The sequence below is a fragment of the Episyrphus balteatus genome, chromosome X (genome assembly GCF_945859705.1).
Source record: "Episyrphus balteatus chromosome X, idEpiBalt1.1, whole genome shotgun sequence".
NCBI lineage: Eukaryota > Metazoa > Arthropoda > Insecta > Diptera > Syrphidae > Episyrphus > Episyrphus balteatus.
Window position 1 is genome coordinate 3469118 of NC_079138.1, and position 21848 is coordinate 3490965.

Sequence of the window (21848 nt, forward strand, 5' to 3'; positions counted from 1 at the left end):
TTATAATTATCTTGTACAAAAAAAAAATCCATAAAATAAAGTTAAAGTTTTAATGTCGATAATGTAGGTTTTTCATATATAACTTTGAAACGGGAGCAGCTATCAAAAATTGTATATGGATGAATTGTAGGTTTGTAATTTCCAAAAAAAATGTTGTAACACTTTTTTTTCTACGAGATATCGTGATTTTAAAATATGTAAAATGTCGAAAGTATCGATTTTTTGCCTAATACTCTTAAACGATGAGTCCTATCGAAAAGTTATCTTTGAAAAACTGGTAGATAATATGCTTCTTTATGTAAATACTTTTTTTGTTTTTTTTTGTTAAAGTAGTCTTTCAAAAGAAAATTTTTTTTTATAATTTGGTCAAAATTAAAAAATTGTGAATTTTTGTACCTAGATTCTAAAATATGAGTTTTTTGACATACATTTTTAACTCATATCATAGACTATAAAGTTTTCCACAAAATACCTGAAGATATGCTTTAGTAACACTTATCGTTTTAATGGTAGTGCGCTCAAAAGAGGGGTATATATAGAAAATATCGTTTTTTTTTGCCTAGGTATTTTCGTCAAATGGTGAGTGTTATCAAAACAAATTTTCATAGCATGTGTAGATTATGTGTTTTTTTACATATTTCAATTCAGTTTATATTTCTCAGAGCTATAGTTAAATTTTTTTTAAATTTAGACAGTTTTTTATACTTTTAACTCTTCTAAAATGTAGTTTTTGAAATATATATTTTCCATAAAAAAATATCAAGATGTGCTTTTTCATAGTTGCCATTGTTTAGAAGATATTAGCTTTCAAAAGGAGGACTATACGAAAAAATCACGTATTTTGTATTTTATTCTTAAACAGTTAAGTCTATCGTAAAAACTGGAAAAAATTCGCATAGAGCTGAAACTAGTAGGTACAGAGCATTGAAACATCAATAAAAGTAAAATGTCAAAAGTCCCCAAAAATCCCATGTGTGCATAAAAAGTTATTTAAGGTTAAATGTCGAAAATAAATGATAACACACACGATTTTTTTTGTATAGTACTTTTTTTGGGTCGATAAAACCGAATTCAAAGTCAATTTTGCCGTATCACGTCAGGTTTTTGAGATATAACCAAAAAATGTCAGATAAGAACTTTAGTTTTTTTGGTTTTGACATTTTTTTGAGGATATCTCGAAAACCTGGCGTGATAGTTCAAAAATGACTTCGAATCTGGATTCAGCGACCCAAAAACTATATGATTAACATATTCGCACATCCAGATCAGAGAAAAAAACAATTTTTTTTCGTGACATTTTTTGAGGTTATCTCAAAAAGCTGACGTGATTGGGAAAATTGACTTCGGTCTCGGTTTCAGCGACCCAAAAACTATATGAAAAACATAGTCGCAACCCCAGTTCAGAACTTTTTTTTTTTCATGGCTGTGTAATGGAGAACAAAAATGGAAATACTCAAAAATTAAAAATATCAAATGCAATTCATTTCCATATACTGAGTGAGAAGTACAACTTCAGTCGCGTGTACCTACGTGTAGAGTACAAGTTAATAAGTGGAAAAACTGTTTCTAAATAATAAGAAAAGAATCTCCTAATTTTCTCAGATTTTTATTTTGAGGCTAGATTGCGCCCCAAGAGGGTTAAAGTTTTTTCTCATTTGAAATAGGTATATGTTGACTTATTAGGTCATTTTTTTTAAGATATAGCCTAAATGTAAAAATTTTTTGAATAGGTTCTATTCTATATTAAACGCCCTTTTCAAAAAGGTATAAACCATTTTTCTAGGACATGCTGCCAATAGCCCTAATACCAACTATACTTTTATTTAGGAGTAGGTATATGCTTTGCTTCAAGTCCCAGCAGAATAATAACTCGTCACTGATATGATTTTCAATCATGCCTGGCATTCATAAAGAATTCACCTTTCACTTCGAACACACCAAAAAGCTTATTTCTGCCCAGAACGAGCAAGTTGAATTTTGTAAAAGCTTACTGACTTTGCTTTCAAAAAAGGTTTTTAACAGCTTTAGGTGTTAACTTTTTCATTAAATTTTAGCATAGACACACTTCTATCCGGAAGATAACTTTGAAATATTACATACTAGAACCAAAATATGGAAAAGTTTACCATCTGGAATCCGGTTAATGTGGAAAACTTTTGATGTTTAATTTTGATGATAAAATAAACTAAGGTCCATTTTCTTCACTCTTCAACAACTTCAACAAAATTTCTTTAAAATTTTCTAACCTATTTTGTAGTCCTCTTAATTTCCTGCATTTTACAAAAAAAAAAATAAACTCTTTATCACCAAAAATGACCGAGCAATTGATAAATGAACGCACGAAAAATTGGTGCGAAAACACCCAAAAATATCGCTTTATTTTTTGTCGTAGGACATTCTGAAGCCGAGTTATTCCCAAAAAACGATATTTTTGGGTGTTTTCGCACCGATTTTGCATGCGTTCATTTATCAATTGCTCGGCCATCTTTGGTGATAAAGAGCTGATTTTTTCTTTAAAATGTAGAACATGAATAGGGCTACAAAATAGATTAGAAAAATATCAATCATGATAAAAGCTTTTTTCGAAATAATGACAAAAATGTGTTTTTTAACAACTAAAATTTGACTTTAAATGGCTGCCATTTTGTATTTACTCATTCAAATACAATGAAATTACATAAAACGATAGAAAATATTATAAGGAAGAGAATGCATGTTTATTTTTTGGTCTACGACAATCTGGAGCAAAGATATTAGCTTAGAAGTAAAATATCCCAAAATGTGCATTTTTGTGAATAACTCCGCTAAAAAGAATGATCAGGTGGTGAGAAATTGGATTTAAGCCTTTCAAATATACCCCTATCGATCCATGAAATAAAAACTGACAGTGCCTCTGTGCGCAGGGTTAGGCCCTTTTTTCCGACGCTTTGACTGGAGTAATGCTGGAAATTATTTTATAAACTTACAACCTTAGTTTCTAGACTATACTCTGGTTATGAGAATGGGAATTTGGGTGATGGATTTGCTTTTCGTATATTTACAGACATTCGTCGGTAGATGTCTCTTGCCGATGCGATGGCCTCAAAGTTATACAGGGTGTCCCAAAAGTTAACGTCGAAACGAAAACGGTAGATAGGGTAGGTGGTGACAGTTATCAGAAAAATAATTAAAAAAATCGCAGCCATATATTTTGGGAGTTATGGGCATTTGAAAAAAAGTCGAAAAAATGGTCAACCTGTGACGGTTTTTCATGTGCCGTGACTACAAATCTTAATTTTTCTCATTGTTTTCTTTTTTTGTTACGGAACCTTGAATAACCCTGCTATCAAATGCATTCAAAAATTTTAACTCAGCTGCATCAGTTTTAAAGAAAATATGAGCCGTAGTGTAAAAAAAATGCACTACGATGTTTCGGCAAGTTGCCTTAAAAGTTGGTGTGTTCAATTCTCTTTTCAAAATGGTGTAACATTGTTGGGAATATTTCATAAATAACCGAGATAAAAATTTTTTTCTTAACAAATCCGACTTTTTTATGAAGTAATTTTTCCATATTATTTAAGTTTTTGTATTCTGAAAGGTTCTGAAAGGGTACAAAACTTGAATAATATGGAAAAATTACCTCATAAAAAAGTCGGATTTTTTAAGAAAAAAAATTTTATCTCGGTTATTTATGAAATATTACCAATAATGTTACACCATTTTGAAAAGAGAATTGAACACACCAACTTTTAAGGCAACTTGCCGAAACATCGTAGTGCATTTTTTTTACACTACGGCTCATTGAATTAGAGTCATGTAAAATTTTTTAGTACTAAGTTGGGTAAAAAAGTAATATTTTCTTTAAAACTGATGCAGCTGAGTTAAAATTTTTGAATGCATTTGATAGCAGGGTTATTCAAGGTTCCGTAACAAAAAAAGAAAAAAATGAGAAAAATTAAGATTTGTAGTCACGGCACATGAAAAACCGTCACAGGGTGACAATTTTTTCGACTTTTTTTCAAATGCCCATAACTCCCAAAATATATGGCTGCGATTTTTTTTATTATTTTTCTGATAACTGTCACCACCAACCCTATCTACCGTTTTCGTTTCGACGTTAACTTTTGGGACACCCTGTATATCGCTAGTTGTCGTTTGGCATGATGACTTGACTACTTCAAAATGTAAAATGCAATATGCCCTAAAGATTGGTTATCGATTTTTCCATACCAAAACAGCTTCAACTTGGATTTTATGTATAAATGATGTAGGTAGATGTAAGCTTTTATTTTATTTTAAAATAAAAAAGTACACCAGGCATGTCAATGGTTACAAGGGGCCAAAACAACGAGATAAAACTTTTTTGTGGGCCGCAGAACATGTTAAGCTACAATTTTTATATGTAAAACAATTTTGTAAAAAAAAAACAGCAAAAATGATGAAACTATTTTTTTTTTTTCATTTATAATTTTTTTCCTCAGACCAAAATTAGTTATTCAGGATTTTATAGGTAACTCATTACTCTTAATGACTGAAATAACTGCTCGCTTCGACAGGTACCTACTGTGAAATTTGCAAACGATTTTATATGGCAGTTTTCAAGTGCACAAAAATACTTATAAAATCGGGCATTTCAACGAATTTGGAACTTACTTCGGAGTCAATTTATAGAAATCGCTTTCCTCCATTTTCACATGATTCGGCATTAACTCTATGTTTTGTGGAAGAAATATTCAATTTTATAGTTTAGATTTTTTTCGTAGTATTTTTGATACGTCAAATCCTAGTACAGGGATGGCGAACCTTTTTAGAGCCTCGTGTCATTTAAAACAAAAATATTTATTTGAGGTGCCTTTGGAGTGCCATACAGTTTTAATCTAGTTTTTTTTTTGTGACCACTCGAAACAAAAGTAATTAATTTCAAACTACGCAGCGTTTTATTTGTAAACACAACTATTAATTTAAATTTGAAAATAACAGATTTATTATTATAGTTCGTTTTAATAAAAAAAAACAACATTTCAGATTAAAGGTATAACTAAATGTCCACTTTTTGGAAAAAGTGATAGATTTTCAAAATTATTATTTCCTTATAGCGCTATTCAGGGGCGGATCCAGGATTTTTTTCTGGGGGGGGGGGGGGGGGGGCACAAGGGACGGATTGGCAAAAAAAAAACAGCAATAACAGTTAGAAATAAAGTGAAGTACCATACGACTGACTAACAAGCAGAAAATTTTAACGACCCACAGTGGTCTAAAACCTGGCCAAAAATATTTAGGCACATTTCCCACATTAAATAGGCACCAAATGACCAAAAAGTTATTCGGAAGGAAAAATTTTCATTTTCTTGTTACAGTAAAAGCCACTTAAGTGCTAACCCTCTTACTCCTGGATTAGTCGGAAGAAAAAATAAATTGCACGACTGGGGTCGCACGTACTTGCTCTTATGCTTAAAGTAACTATAATGTTAAAGCTTTTTATTCAAGAAATTTAAAATTTGATATTTTGAAGAAATTTTATAAGTAGTATAAAAAAATTAAATCTGTTTTTATAATTAATTAAACTCCGTTTTAAATTATCTTAAAACAAAAAACAAATATGCCATTTTATTTCTTGTATAAAAAGGTATTTTTAGAAAAAAATTTTCGAAAATTGTAGGAGCCGTTTTTTAAAAAAATAATTTTTTATGTATAAAAATGTTTTAAAATTTTTCAAAAAAAAAGTTGGTATGCCATTTTGAAAAAATAATTAATTTACACATAAAAACTAAATTTCAAAATTTTTCATTGATCCGTTTTCAAAAAATTGATTTTTCAAAAAATTGATTTTTCAAAAAAAAATTTTGAAATATTTTTTAAAAATCCAAAAATGGGTTTTTTGAAAATTTTCTAAATTCTTAATATTATCTTTACTTACACACGTTTGTATAAAAATTTTCATTTAAATCGGGTTAATGTTGTACGAGATATTCAGAAACGAAAAAAACCGTTCTATGACAGGTACCATTAATAACTGTACAAAAAATATTTTTTTTATTTTAAAAGTTGGCTCTTATGTGTAGTACTACACACAAAAATTTTAATCAAAATCGTTAGAGCCGTTTTTGAAAAAAAAAAATAACTTTTCTATTTCCGTTATATGACAGGTACCGTTAGTTTTGGTCATAAAAAAAAATTTTCAATTTCCCCTCTAGGGAATCACCAAAAACTGCTAACTACCAAGTTTGAAGAAAATCACTTCACTCGTTTAGGCTGCAGCTCCAGATAGAGACAGACAGACAGACAGACAGACAGACAGACAGAATTGCCGGACCCACTTTTTTGGCATTCTCCATCATCGTAATGTCATGTAAAATTGTTATCTCGAGTTCGATTTTTTTTACGAATCCTAAACTTGCCCTATAGTACCTATATCGCAAGTAAAAATTATCATGGGTAAGAAAAAAATATTTCCATTTAAAAATTAATATCTGAGAAATAAATAGAGATATTAACATTTTTTAAATGCAGGTACAAAGAATAGCATTTCTTCCAAAAATCAAGATATTAATGAAGTTTTTATCATAAGTATTAACGGAGTTATTAACATTAACATGAGTAAAGGCATACCAAAGTAAGAGATTTCTTAAATCATCGCTAAAGGGTATCAACTTTGCAGATAGAGAGTTACTGTAGAACAATTTTTTATTTAAAATATACCCAAGAATTATCCCTCAAAATCTTCTTATCTCATTCCGGGACACCCTTAAAAAAAAAACATACTTTCACCAAACATTTTTGAAAGATGTTTCTTAAGCACTTCTATTTATAATTAATATGTATAAAGTGATTGTGTCTCAAATAAAATTAGGCCTCCCTTAAGAACTCGCAATCATTTTTCTTTCTTCAGCAATGCTTAAAAGACAAAACACACAATTATACACCAAATCTGTTTTTAATTTGTTTTCAGTGCGTTATTCCCCAAGACTGCCAATTACCAACACCATCAAGTTATGGAAAGTTAGTTACCGTCGTTACCAGTTAAAAAAATCTAAGGTGAAATTAATTAAATATGAATATCTTCTTTATTATGAAAAAAAAAAAAAAAAGAATCAATTCTGAAAAACCTTGACTTTCCGTTTCATGTGCATAGTGGTGGTGGTGCTTGATGGGGGGTAGTGAACTTTGGACTTTGTTCTTTGATTTTGTAGCAAGTGCGTATATGTTAAGTCTATATAAAAACTTTGTGTTAGATAAATTGAATTCTCAAACGCAGGTTTCGGATCTTTATATGACATTTTATTTCTCACAATAAAACCAATAAAACTACAAAGAAAAAGTTCACTGTGGCCATTACACTCTCATACGAAGAAACACACTTTCTATTCTATGCTGAATCTGAAAAGCGGAAAGAACTTTTTTTTTTTACTTTTATTTTTTTTTTACTGTGTTATGGTCACACAAAAGATGTCTTTTCAAGATGTTTTATTTGCTCGATTATACTCCAATAAAAGTCACATCATAAAAAGATTAAATAGTGTTTCAAAAAAGTGGGATATTGGGTGTTGGCAGGGCAGAGGTAACAATTCATCGGCCTCTACCATCATCCTTTCTTCAGGCGAAAGTGTTTTTGTTTGTTTCGTTCTTAAAAATCCAATCAAATAACAAGAAAAAGTTGACCGGACTCACTCCGAGAAGCGAATGGAAGCACCTTGTTGAATGCTTTCGATCGATTCTAGCTAGGTTAAGTTAGGTTAGGTTAGGTTAGGCTGTTGTCTCGAGTCCGAATCATTACCATATCATATCATTAACATAGTAAAGATGGGTTGTTCCGGAGCCAAATAGTTACTGGGGCTAGTTATTAACTCGGACATAGTTCCACACACACAAAACAAGAGGATCGAGAAACACAACGAGAGGGAACATGTCTCTTTCCCTTAATGTAGTTTAATGTCTTTTTTTGTTATTGTATTTTTTTTTTTACGGAGTATGAGTGTAGGCTTTTCGAGTTCACATTCGCACGAATATTTTTGCAGTTACCTAGTTTATAAGGCGATTTGAACCCAAGTTGAATTCGGTTTACACTCTCAGATACGAATCGGATAGCTGAATCCAATCGGAAACATGCATATTATATACCTATTTCCAAACTTATTGTATATACATACATACACAGAAAAAAATATGACCCGCTAAAATCTAACAGATTGCCATATTGTTTTACCGTCCATACATTTCATAAGGAAATCTTATTAAAATCAACGATTAATAAGGTTTTTTTAAGGAGAGATTTCTTATTATTTTTATAGAGAAAATCTTATTAAAATTTGACTGAAAAGTTGATTTTTTTTTTGCAACTTAGCACTAGAACAAAAATCGCGATCAATATTTTCATGGCAGGTTGGTTCAGGTGGTAAGGTGGGCGACTAATGATTTGAAGTCTTAAGTTCGATTCCCAGCCTGGTCTTGTTTTTTTTTTATTTTTTTGCAGATTTTAAAACAATAAGGAAAACCCGATTGTTTTAATAAGGTTCCCTTCTTGGATGAAAACCATAGAGAAATCTTATTGTTTTTGTTCTATTTTATGTGGTCTATTTTTCTCTGTGTACCTATTATGTTATCTATTTTCTTTTGACCTTTGTGTTTTGGTTAGATTTTTCTATTTTACTGTCAATATACATATCGCACATGTAGTACAAAAGTGTCACAACTCAAAAAACACATTTTTTTAGTTTTTGACAAAAAAAAAATATTTGAAATTTTCCCGGACAAATCTATCTAGTTGCCAGTGATATAATTTGAATAGTTTTTATTCCAGAAGGTAAAATGTCGGTTTTAGATGTTTCATTTGAAATAAAAAGTCCTTTGACAAAAATGACATATTTTTAGTTGTGACGTGATTCTTGTTGGAAAAAATTGTTTCATAAGTATTAAAAGTGTCTTAATTTGAATTGTGTCATTTTAGTTGTACATAAAATTTTCAAGAAAATCGAGTGTTGCATTTTGAATTGAAACACTTTTGCTGAATTTTCTGGGGAAAAGCATTTGTTTCATTTTAAATTGTGACATTTTTGTTGATTGAGGTTACCGTATCCCCTTTGTATTATTTTCAGTTACAACACTTTAGATAAATGAAAAGTTGTAATTTAGAGTTAATCCATTTTTTCACTGAAAAAAGTATTATTCTTAAAAACTATGAATCTCGTTCATAAACCAAAATTCATACATTTTTAAGAAAAATTCATTAAATTTAAGCACAAATTCTTAAAAAAAAAGTTTAGTTTTAAGAAAGATTCATAAAATTTAAGAATCATTTTTCATAAAAATTTTCCTATGGAAAATGTTTTTATGAATTTTTTTTAAGAACGAATACGAAAGTTTATGAATAAATTCATAAACTTCTAGCTCCAATTTGAAAGAATATTTTGCTGAATCATAGAATCTGGACATACTTTTATGGATGAAATTCACTATTATTTTCCATTCAGTTGTATTTTGAGTTAAAATAATTTTTAAAATTGACTTTTTTTCTTCTATTTTCAAAATTACATTTGTAAGAAGTTCATAAATTTTGTGTTTTTAAGTATTTTTTCTTAAAATGAATGTATTTTTTCTTAAAATGAATGTATTTTTTCATTAATCGAAAAACAAGGAATATTTTACCGTTATCCTGTATTCGGTATTAAGAACTTATTCTTAAAATTTAAGAATCTGTTCATACTTTTTATGTTCGAAATTCATATTTATCCAAAATTTAAAAATTAATTCATTAAATATTATGAAAATATACATATAATTAATGAAAAAATTCTTACGTTTTGACTGTTTAAGTATGTTTTCTTCAAGTCTATGTACTTTTTCATCAATCTAGAAAATAATAACTGTTGTTCTGAATATATGCCTTAGAAAGATTTCTTTGAGGATTTAATTTAAAATCTGATATTCAAAGTGGACGGTCGTTGCCGAAACAAGTTATAAAAGTTTGTGAATAAAAGACAATATTGTTTATAGTGTTAAGCATTTTAACCACGTAGACAATTTTCAAGAGTATAAGTACATTTCAAAAGTGTAAAATATTGTTGGTTCCTGTTGCATCTTTCCCATATACTCAGATAAGTATAAAAACATATAATGTTAAAAATTGCTTTCTTTTAATTAAATACATATATTTTTTTTTGTTATAGGAACATATTTTAAAATTGAAAATCGTAATTTTATATTTTTGTGAAATATGGAGGCACGTACGTAATCTTCAGCTTTGGACCGGCGAAAGAGGAAAAATCAACACAAAATAAAAACCATATTAAAGGCGATTCTCAACAAATCCTGTACACTTGAAATTGTCATTGCAAACTAAAGCAAATCATTGAATTTAGTAAGTGTTGCATTTTATTTTATTTCTCTAAATATTTAAATTTTGTTTTAACTTAATATTATCAACATTTCTCATAGGTACCTAAATTCTTTATATTTATATCTTTCCCCAACTTATTCAATTTTGTATTGTTTTTTTTTTTTTTCAGCTCCAGAGTCTAATGCTGCCGATTACAATAAGGTAAGAATTAGATAATTTAACCTTCTAGCTATTTCGATTTTTTTAAACCAAATACTACATATTCATTTTACTAATACAAACTTTTTTCTATCTTTCCAGATGATGCATCCATTAAAGAAGTTAAATCAAATTCAATTTATAGTGAAATTTATAGTGATAGTGATCAATAAAACATTTTTATAACGTTTAAACACTTAATAATTTCTTTTATTTTTAAAAACAATTTTCATTTTTTTGTTTTAGATTTTGGGTTGTTTTCTTTTGCTGTTTGTTTGTTTAGAATACAATTTTTTAGGAACAAATTAAAGGCTTGGAATGGTAATGTATTATATGCATTTATATAAATAACTGCATAAATTTTAATGAAAAGTGTATTATATTTTATGAAAGCAATCATAAAACTTTAAGAAAAATTCATAGTTTTTATGATTTTTTTCATAAAATATAAGCAAAATTTCATTTAAATTTTTACGAAATTTATGAAAAAAATCATAAAATTTAAGAAATAATCTTAAAATGTAAGAAACTTTTCTTAAACTTTATTCTTAAATTATAGCAAAAAAAAAAAAGATTTAAGAAATAATTCTTGAATTGTATGAATTTTTCTTAAAATCAAAGAAACTATTCTTAAAATCTAAGAAACTTTTCTTAAACATGACGTACCTGGGCGAAACGCTTTATACATTTTGGAGTTGAGGTCACTTTAACTTATTTTGAATCATGTTCAAAAATTTTCGAATTCCTTTATGAACAGAATTCTTAAAATTTAAGAACTTATTCTTAAATTTTAAGAAAGATTCATTCGCTAATGAATTTGTTCATAAAAAGATTCTTAAATTTAATGAATTTGTACATTGGCTCATTTGCCATGAATTTTTACATTAATTTAATGTACAAATTCATTAATTTTATGTACCTTTTTGGTTCAGTGTTGTTGTTTATTTAAAAATATTGCTTTTTAAAGCTCAATTAAATCACATATGCTTCCAATTTTTTTATCAAACCTTAAGCTAGCTAGGGCAGATATTTTAAAAACACTTCAACTCAAAACAAATCCTATTTTCATACATTTTTTGATGGTTTTCGAGTTATGACACATTAGACGAATAAACTTCTAGCTACAAAAAACATGCTGACTTCAAATAAGTCTGAAATTTTTTAGCACTTCGCCTAAAAATCCAAAATTAATTTTTTTCGTTCGTTGTGTTCTAAACAATATTTTGAAATGGTAACGGAGTTACGAATAACAGAGTTACGAATAACAGAGTTACGAATAACAGAGTTACGCACGACAGAGTTACGGCCGTCAAAGTTACGCGAAACCGAAGTTACGAAAAACTAGAGTAAGGAATTCTAAAGTTATGTTAAGCTATGACATGTGATTTTTGGGTTGGCAACAATTGCAACAACAGTTCACCACACCAAAATAACGTCTGTAAAAAAAAGGGGTGGTTTGGTTATTATTTTAATATAAATAATAACAAAGTGGGTATTACAAAATACGCTATTAATAATTATATTAATTAATAGAAAAAAAAAAATACGTATTTGTAATATTAGTTGGACAAATAAGAAGTTAAATTCAATTATTTCCCCCAAACTTACATAAGTATACTCATGTTTTTTTTCTATTTCAACGTTTTTGCGATCTATATCTATACCTATCCAATCAAAATTTTACAAGATTAAATAGCACCCATTTTCGCTTTACTCATTTAGTTCTGACCAATGAGAAAAATGTTAATCTCTTGTTTGTATTTCCATAATTCCATGTCGTTCCTCGCAATTGTTGCCAACCCAAAAATCACATGTCATAGCTTAACATAACTTTAGAATTCCTTACTCTAGTTTTTCGTAACTTCGGTTTCGCGTAACTTTGACGCTCGTAACTCTGTCGCCCGTAACTCTAGTATTCGTAACTTCGCCGGTTTCCCTATTTTGACATGAGTTAGGTGAATAAAATATTTCAACGGCTTATAGGTTAAGCTAGTCTCAAAAAAAAAAATGTTTGTGGTTTCCTAACGTGAATATCTCAAATCCCTGTTGTGATTCATCTCACCGAAATGTCTTATATAATGTGATTTTGTGCTTCGGTCTTATGGTTTTCTAAAACCTATGTTTTTTTTTTTTTACGACGGTGTTTATAATGAGATCCATGAGGACCTCAAGATAAATGGTGCTACCAAAGAGAATTTCTGAATAATTTCCTATACCAAATAAAGTTAAAGTTTTCAGTTTAAGAAAAGGAAAGGCTCCAAAAGAGGTGTAATGGATAAACGACATTGTATTGAAATAATATTCAATAATTTAATCTTAACAAAATATGAAAGCGGTGAAAAAACTTGATTTAATTATTTAGAATCAAGTACATATCATAACTGTCACAGCTCAAAAAAAATTTGTCTAAAGTGGCTGAACTCAAAATAATACATTATTTTTTGTGTACGTTTAAGATAATTTAAGATAATTTAAATGATGCTGGTTGTCTGAATTTGGTTAAAAGTGTATTTCCTCTTTTAAAAATTAACTAATTAATAAATATACTCATTCTATTCTCGGTAATTTGGTTTATCGCCTCTATTGAAAAATGAAGATTTTTGAGTTGTGACACTTTTGTACTACATGTGCGATATGTAAAAGAAAACTGTGTTTTCGATTGTCTTGCAATTCGATTTCTCGATCTGGTATAACCATAGAACTAGATTGAAATTTCGATTCTGATTCAATTCGATCTTTAAATCGGACTTATAAATTGGACATTTAGGATTTAGTTTTACAGAAGTTGTTAAAAAATACTCTGTATCGCATAATCAGAGACTGCAAAGTCATACTAATTCTGAAATGGAGTCCGTCTTGAATATAAGGAATCATGTTCGGAGATTAAGAAGAACCAAGCCTCATGACTCATGAGCTTATGGTCTAAAAAAAGCATGGGAAAGTATTTAAAGTTTAAACTTCCCCCCAAAGAGATTTTACAAAGTTAAGAAAGAAAAATCTGATGTCGATCTTTCAAGATTGGTCCTGATTAAGAGGTTATTTTAGTGGTGTCGAATACTGCCAAGTGTCTTTTGAAGATTTCCTCCTGGCAAAAAAAAAAAAAAGTTTTAGTTTGGATTTTTCATGAATACCCGTAATTTTAATTTTTTTTTCATGGACTTATACTACTTTCAAAAACAATGGTTTAAATTTTGATAGTTCCTCGGTTGTCGGATATGTTTCCAGTAATTAGTTCCGACCGAAAAAAGAACCGTTCCATGTTCGTTCCGGCTTTGGAACTGTTTTGCGCATCTGTAAAACATAAAGACCTTTTTTTTTTAATTTGATGTCTCACTCGATGGATTTGGATTTGTAAAAATGCAAGGGTTAGCATTTTGTTAACATTAGAAAAAAGAAAAAAGACAGAGTATTTTACTTTGTTTAACTAAAAACTTTTTGCAATTCAATTTGAGAATTTTAATATTAAATTCTGTTGAAAGAAAGATGATGCGTGACAGAGGGTCGAAAACAAGAATAAGATCATAGCCGGCCGTTTTGTGTCGCCGTCGCCGTGTCATGTCAATTTATATAATAACCGGAATTACAGTGTGGCGTAGCGTAAAGGAGGATTATAATGCTTGTTTGATATTAATCTATGTGCATGTGTTCATCATTCATGTGTTTCCCTATAATTTTGTTATCTACCATTTTACAATGAGAGGTAGGTAAAGTTGGAAGCACCTTTCACTTACTCGTCCGCTGCTGGTTATAGGCTCAGTTTGATTTCTAATTGATTGTGAATTGGAAGTAAGAATCCTTTAAAATATTACAAAATATGTTTCCTTATTTGAAGGGCTCAGAGCTGAAATGAACCAAGTCAGAAAAAGTGAATTCGAAGATATAACGAGTTAAAGTAACACTTTTTGTCCAAACTAAAGACAGATCTGAAGAGTGCTAAAAAACAAGACTGAGGATGGCATTAACCTGTTACCGCTTCTTTAACGTTTCACCCATTTCACCATCCATCTATCACTAACGTCATGTGTTTCAACCATAACCAGTCTCTAATGAATTTATTTTATTGGTAGTTCTAATGGAAAAGAAAACATTTTTAATACATTTCGAAAAGGTCCCTTTTATACCATATCGGACTTATAGCGGATTTCCCTTATTCCCAAAAAAAAAAAACACACCCTTTCACCTAAAATATTTGTGTGGTCTGCTAAGATTCCTGGTTTTTGTTATAAATGAAATATTTTTTCCAATTTTCATTAAGGTAGATATTTTCGTCCTAGTATTTGTTTAACTTATTCTGTATTTTAAAAATTGCTTTTAAAAAAACACCCTTTCATTTTAAGATAATTTTGTAGACTCTTTAGATTCTTAGTTCTTATAACAAAAGAAAAGTTTTTACCAATATCTTCAGGACATGTTTGGGACATCTTCGGGACATCTTCGGGACATCTTAGGGACATGCTCGAGACATGCTCGGGACATCTTCGGGACATCTTAGGGACATGCTCGAGACATGCTAGGGACATCTTCGGGACATCTTCGGGACATCTTCGGGACATCTTCGGGACATCTTCGCGACATGCTCGGGACATCTTCGGGACACGCTCGGGACATCTTCGGGACATGCTCGGGACATCTTCGGGACATGCTGGGAACATCTTCGGGACATCCTCGGGACATGCTCGGGACATCTTCGGGACATGCTCGGGACATGCTCGGGACATCTTCGGGAAATGCTCGAAATGCTCATGCTAAATATAAGAAAAGAAAGAAATATTAACCAGAGATGTTTAAAACAAAATTTCTATTAAATAAAGAAATTCTAATCACACCTTCCTAGAAAAAGACCTCTTGTCAGGTTTTTGCATGGGTTTTTGCTAAGATCAATTCCGTCTTAAATTAAGAGGATATCCACTTAATTTAAGATGACAATCTTCTTATTATCATAAATATGAGAAAATTTTCACCTCAAATAAAGTGGACTTCAGCTTAATTCAAATGGAAAAAATATTCCAAAAAACCAAAGACTTGGAAAAAATTCACATCCAAAATAAGTGTACAAAAAAATATTATTTTTCAATTTCTTACTTTCACTCCGAGACTTGAAAATATCTTTCAAAAAAAACTGCAACTTAACTTTTGGACTTAGAATAAATTACCTACCAAATTCCTAGTTAAAAGAGCTAACCAAAATCAGGTAGTAGATTTTTAAAATTATTTTTCGTGATACTGCGAATCTGTGTAATAGAAAAAAACGCACTTCGATACATTTGAAACATGGAAAATCCATGAAAATACGTCACTCAAGTCAATATTATATAAATTAACAAAATTTTTCTAAGTCCAACATCGCGTCCAAACGCATTCAAGTCCGTTTTTGGGTCTTTTTTCGGTTTTCTCCAAAGAGTTGAATTTTTCTATACAACACTTTTCGGAAATTGCACTTAGTCCCGAAAAATTTGTGTACTTCGCCGAAGCAAATGCATCCAAATGTGTTTAAAATCTATTGTAAGGAATCGATGTTTCTCGATTCCAAAAAGAAGACCATAAAACATAAAGCGATATAAAACCCAAACATAAGAAACTCAGCCAAGTCGAAAATTGTTTCAAAATTGAAAATTGAGTTTTATCACCCTAGTATAACTCGAACGCATGAAAGTATGTTTTTGGGCCATTTTTCGGGTTTAGTCAGCAAAAAAAAATTTTTCCAAAAATTGTATATCTAATATTTTTCTAAGTCGAATACTTGGTTGCAATTGGCTTTTATTACCCCAGTAAAACTCGACCGCAACCATGCGCGTTTTTGGCAATTTTTCGGTTTTCTCAAAAAAGTTGGCTTTTCTCATACAAAATTTTTCAAAAATTGCCAAAAAAGACGTCCATTTCCCCAGCTCGGACCTACCGCAAATTTAAAAAAAAAAAAAGTATGCCAAAGTTTTGTACAAGTTTTGTACAGTTTTGTACAAGCAAAGCCGAGTTTTGTACAAGCTTACAACGAAAGTTATAGCCAATTGAAAGTACAAAACTGTACAAAACTTGTACAAAACTTGTGCATACTTTTTTTTAAATTTATTTTTATTTTGAGAAATGTCCGGGCTGGGGAAACGTTTCCCCTTTCAATTGGCTATAACTTTCGTTGTAAGCTTGTACAAAACTCGGCTTTGCTTGTACAAAACTGTACAAAACTTGTACAAAACTTTGGCATACTTGTTTTTTTAAATTTGCGATAGATCCGGGCTGGGTAAATGGACGTCCAAAAATGTACAAATTCGCCAAGCCGAATGTTTTCAAGTGTGTTTCAAATCTATCATAAGGAATCGAGATTTCTCGATTCCAAAAAGAGGAATAAATCTTGATTCTTTTTGTAATTATTTGTTGAATATAGATAAAATGTTCATAAAGAAAAATTATTAAAAAGAATTATTATCAAGCTAAAATTGGGGGTAAATCCTCAAAAAACAGAACTTGTCCTCTTTACAAAGAATTATAAAATTCCACAACTGCTCTGGAAAAAGTAACATATCGTGACAAGCTTATCGACACCTTCCGACGCTTTAGATATGTATATTACTCAATCTTTCACCCATAAATATATTCAGCTAGCAAGTGGCCGCGAGCACTGCCATTCGTCTCGAAGCCATCTCTCAATGGACCACATAAATATTCTGAATTCATTCGGATCAATCCACAGTCGCTCTGATTACACCACCCCACAATTGATTTTTGGCAATAATTATAATGCAACCATCCCAAATAGATCAGAATGGGACAATGCTGAGTTTCTGAGAGATGATTCAATTCATTTCTACACAGATGATTCTAAGACCAATGACGGAGTAGGTGGCGGGGTTGACTCAGAAAGACTTAATGTTAGTCTCTCCCTCCGTCTCCCTAATCACTGCAGCGTGTTTCAAGCGGAAATAATGGCGATTAAAGAAGTATTGACTTGGCTCAAAGCCACGTGATATCTACATCGGATATCCCCATCTTCTCTGACAGCTAGGCCGCCCTTAAATCGCTAGCTTCTGTTTCCACAAACTCCGTAACTCTGCCCACGACTGTCGATTATCTCTCATGGAGATGTCAGAACAGTTTAACATTCACCTCTTTTGGGTGCCGGGTCACAGAGATATTTTGGGAAACTGCGAAGCAGATAAACTCGCCAGAAATGGAACTCTAATACCAATTCTATCCAACAAAGCAAATATTGGTATACCAATGGCCTAGGCTAGATCCAAAACGTTCAAAAAATGAAATGTCCCTCAGCAGATTGCATATCAGCTCTGTAATAGGTGTCCTAACAGGACACTTTCCAGTAGACGCAAAAAATACTTGGTAAAATATTTCTTAGAAGATACAAGTGAACTAATCAATACTGACATCTTCAACCTTCACCGCTTCATTAAAACCTTCAACTGGTTTAATCCGTCAGTCGTTTACCTGACAGTCATTTCTAACTAACCTTCTGCCTATGTAGTTAAAAAATTTACCTTTAAAGCTGAGAAACAACATCGACTCCATCAACTATAGAGCCTATTTCACACGAAGCCGGATCATATTATAGCTTGAATTGGAATTGGTACATTCCTAACCATCATCACTATCTACCACAACAGCCACCGAATCCATAGCCAAACTGTCGCCAGCACGTGCACAGGCATCAACAATGAATAACGGCAAGAATGATCCCATTGAAGCCAATGCCCAATCTGCCCAAGAATACCCCATCAAATTTGTCTGCACAACCCTAACCGGTTACTAAAGCCATAAAGCTTTAATGTTGTCGATAAACGTTTAACAATAGTAAAATAATTTCAATGCAGGAGTATCTCCTGTTCAATAAACATTTTCTTTGAATGACTATAAATTAAATAAGCAGAATTTCATTCAATACAGAATTGATGAATTAAAATTATATGTTTTTTGAACGAAATTCCTGTTATTTTTGTGGGATAAAGTAGTGACAAGTCTATACAGAACTGGGGAACACAGGTCCTCGCCACTTCCGCAGTCACCCGAGTTTAAATGGAAATGGAAAAGTCCGTTCGGCGGCTGTTATTCAGAGAAATTCCATTTTTCCTTGACTCACAAATTATCCCAAATTCTAGTATTATTCCATCAAACCGATACAATACATTCATCGGAAGTCCGAAAATTGATTTGCCGACGGCTTTATAAATGTTGCAAGTAGTGTTGACTAAACATTTATTTAAGATACACAAAAAGAATAAAAAGCAGTGTGGGCCTGCCCCCATGCAACAAAAATCACCCAAAAAGATATGCAAAGGTAGGAACAAGATACAGACAAATTAAAGGAAGTATAATAAGTTGCAGGCAAATTTAGCTAAATAATAAAATAAATGACTTGATGACATGCAATTGGTCGGCCGTATATATCTAAAGTCCTCCTAAAATCGTCCCACAAAATTACATATAGCTACTAACTCTTCTTTCTAGCAGCTTCTCTATCATATCAGTTAGAAGTTGTTGTTAGAATAAAGCATAGGTATCATCCCTTCCATATCGCATCAGTATCATTTAAGTAGGTATATACATATCTATGACTTGCAAGCCTTAGCAACTATACCCACATCCACACCCACCAAACAGAGTTTCTGGTTCGGTTTGAGGCAGGACCGTAGCCAGGGGGGGAGGGGGCTACCTTGAAAAATGCCCTACATCCAAAAATGCCACACCATCAGAAATGCCTTACCTTCAAAAATACCCTTATAAAAATGCAGTACCCTCAAAAATGATCTAACTTTAAATATTCCCTTCCTTAAAAATGCCCTACCTTAAAACATGCCCGAACTTACGTCTTACAAAAAACGCTTTAGCTTTTAAAATGCCCTAACTTCAATAAGACTGCACTTAAGAAAATGTTCTTTCTTCAAAAAAGGTTCTAGCTTTAAAAATGCCCAACTCATAAAGATGCCATTCCTTCAAAATTAATCTTGCTTTAAAAGTTCCCTGCTTCAAAAATGCACTACTTTCAAAATTTCCTATTTGTGAAAATGTTAAACGTTCTACAAAAAATTCCTTGACATAATATTGATTGCTTTAACAGGTTTAGAAGATATTCGTATCCAAATCGCAATGCAAACGGATCATAAGAAAACTATTGAAATCAGTGGGCATTGGTTTGGATACGAATATCTTCTAAACGGTTAAAGCAATCAATTTGATGCCAAGGACTTCTTTGTAGAACGTTTAAGACCCTACAAGAGTACATCTTGTTAATTTGAAAATAATGAATTTTCAGTGAATTGGAAAATTTTTTAAAGTAAAAAATTTTTTTTACTTTGACCTCGAATATCTTTAGAATGGTTAGATTAATGAAAAAAGTTAATAAGACCTTTTTTGTGAACCAATCGATTTCCTACAAGAATATGTCTTGCGCGTTTGATTATTATTATAATTTTTCAATTTGTTACAAAATTAAGAACAAAAAACGAATTTTTCTCGATTTTTGGACCTCAAATATCTATTAAACGGTTAGATAAACGAAAAAAGTGTATGAGGCCTTTTTTGTACAGCCTTCAATTTCCTACAAGAATATGAAAATAAATTTGCTAAAAAGTCAATTAATAAAAAAATAATTTTTTTTTAGTAGAAGCTTGATGTAAAAATGGAAAATTCCCATTAATATTTATAAAGAGCTCATATTTGGTGTGTATATTCTAGAGGTATTTAGCAATAAAATTTTAGGAGTACAAAATCAAAAAAAAAGAATTTCGATGTTTTGTATTTTTGAATTTTTTTTTATTATATAATTTATACACACTATAATAATAATTTTTAAATTCAACGAGGTACTTTTTATGAGAAAAAAAATATTAAACGATTATCTGGCTACGGGCCTGGTTTGAAGTAGGAAGGTATAGTTCCTTATAAACGGAATCAACTTTTTCTCTACTCAACCCCCATCCTCCACCATGTCCTTAAAGCAGGAACAGGAAACAAAAACTATGCAAGTATTAGTGCGTTAGTATTCTTATATACATTCTTATATACATTTTCAACTGGTGGCTCCACCTGTCTCACTTTCTCATCTCAATTCAACCTGAATGCACTCATCCCAATGCATTATATACTGCGCTCTCGCAAAAAATGTTGCAAGAGAGAACTTTGAAACTCACCACTGTGGTGATTTCAACCCTTTGAATTAAAAATTATGACGTAGATACTCACATTTTTTTGTTTTATGTTTTTCAAATTATGGAAAATATGAAATTATTTCAATATTGATAATTTTTTTAAAATATAAACAAATTCTCTAGTGGATTTGAATTCCTAATGTGTTGGGAATGAATTGCTTTCACATGGTCAAAAAATAAACAAAAAATTCAAGTAAATGATATAAAGCTATGAATCCATAATGTTTTAAAGGCTATAGGGTTTTTGTTTTAAAATAGAGGTTGAAAAAAAAAATTAATCAAATGAAGTTAGAAATGGCTCAGAAATGTCTAATTAAAGCTGGTTTTGACCTTAATTGTTTATAAAATAAGTGATTAGCGCCTTAAGACAGCACCATTCTATTATAGATGTGGGCTTCAAGCAACGAGCTCCTCCAGCTATAGCTCTGTCCTTAGCTGTTTCTCTCGAAACAATCCAAGATATTTTCATCAGACTTCTGAGACTGGGAAGAAAGGAGTTTTGGATAGGGACACGGGACACCTTAGTTGCTCGAAAGAACGCTTTTCTGATGAATTTTCTTTTCAAATCAAAGTAGTAGCTGTTGCCAAAAGTAAACCTTCGTTTGATTTCAGCGCGGGTGCTGTTTATAAAGGAGGCTAGGTAGATAAAGTCCTTACTAACTCGAAGTTATGGCTGATCACAGTGACGTTGTTTCCATTACGTCATAGTTGAGACTTGAGAGTCCTTTTTTGAAGACAGCATATCCTTGGTTTTGCCCTCAGTGACGGTTGAAATCATTTTAACATTTTGTAATCAAACAAATTGGACATATCTTTGCTGATGACCATGACGGAACAGCGTGCATTTTCCATCACGCCATCCTGCACAAGCGGAAGATTTTGGCAGGGATGTAAAAACTAGACATACCTCTTAACAGCTCAGTTCTGTAGATATAGTCATATGCAGCCTTGAAACTTATTAATAGTTGATTGGTATTGATTTGAAGATTTGGTGGTGGTTTTGATAATGGTACGGCTGCGGCGATAGTTTGGCAGAATCCATTTTACCTCGGGTTGACAAGTGCGTCCAACGCCAACGTATGTACAAGTCCCTTACTCAAACAGTATGGATATTAGGGTGGGTAAAAAAAAAATCAAAATTCTCTTTTTTGATTTGGTACTCCGAAAAATCGATTGCTAGACACCTC

The 21848-nt window shown here is 31.2% G+C and overlaps 1 protein-coding gene across 1 annotated transcript in view; it reads right to left on the minus strand.

Annotated features, from left to right (window-relative positions):
* The window catches only part of LOC129920542 (vacuolar protein sorting-associated protein 29), a 501662-nt gene that overhangs the window by 346329 nt on the left and 133485 nt on the right, over window positions 1–21848 (minus strand). The gene's annotated exons all lie outside the window — the stretch shown is intronic.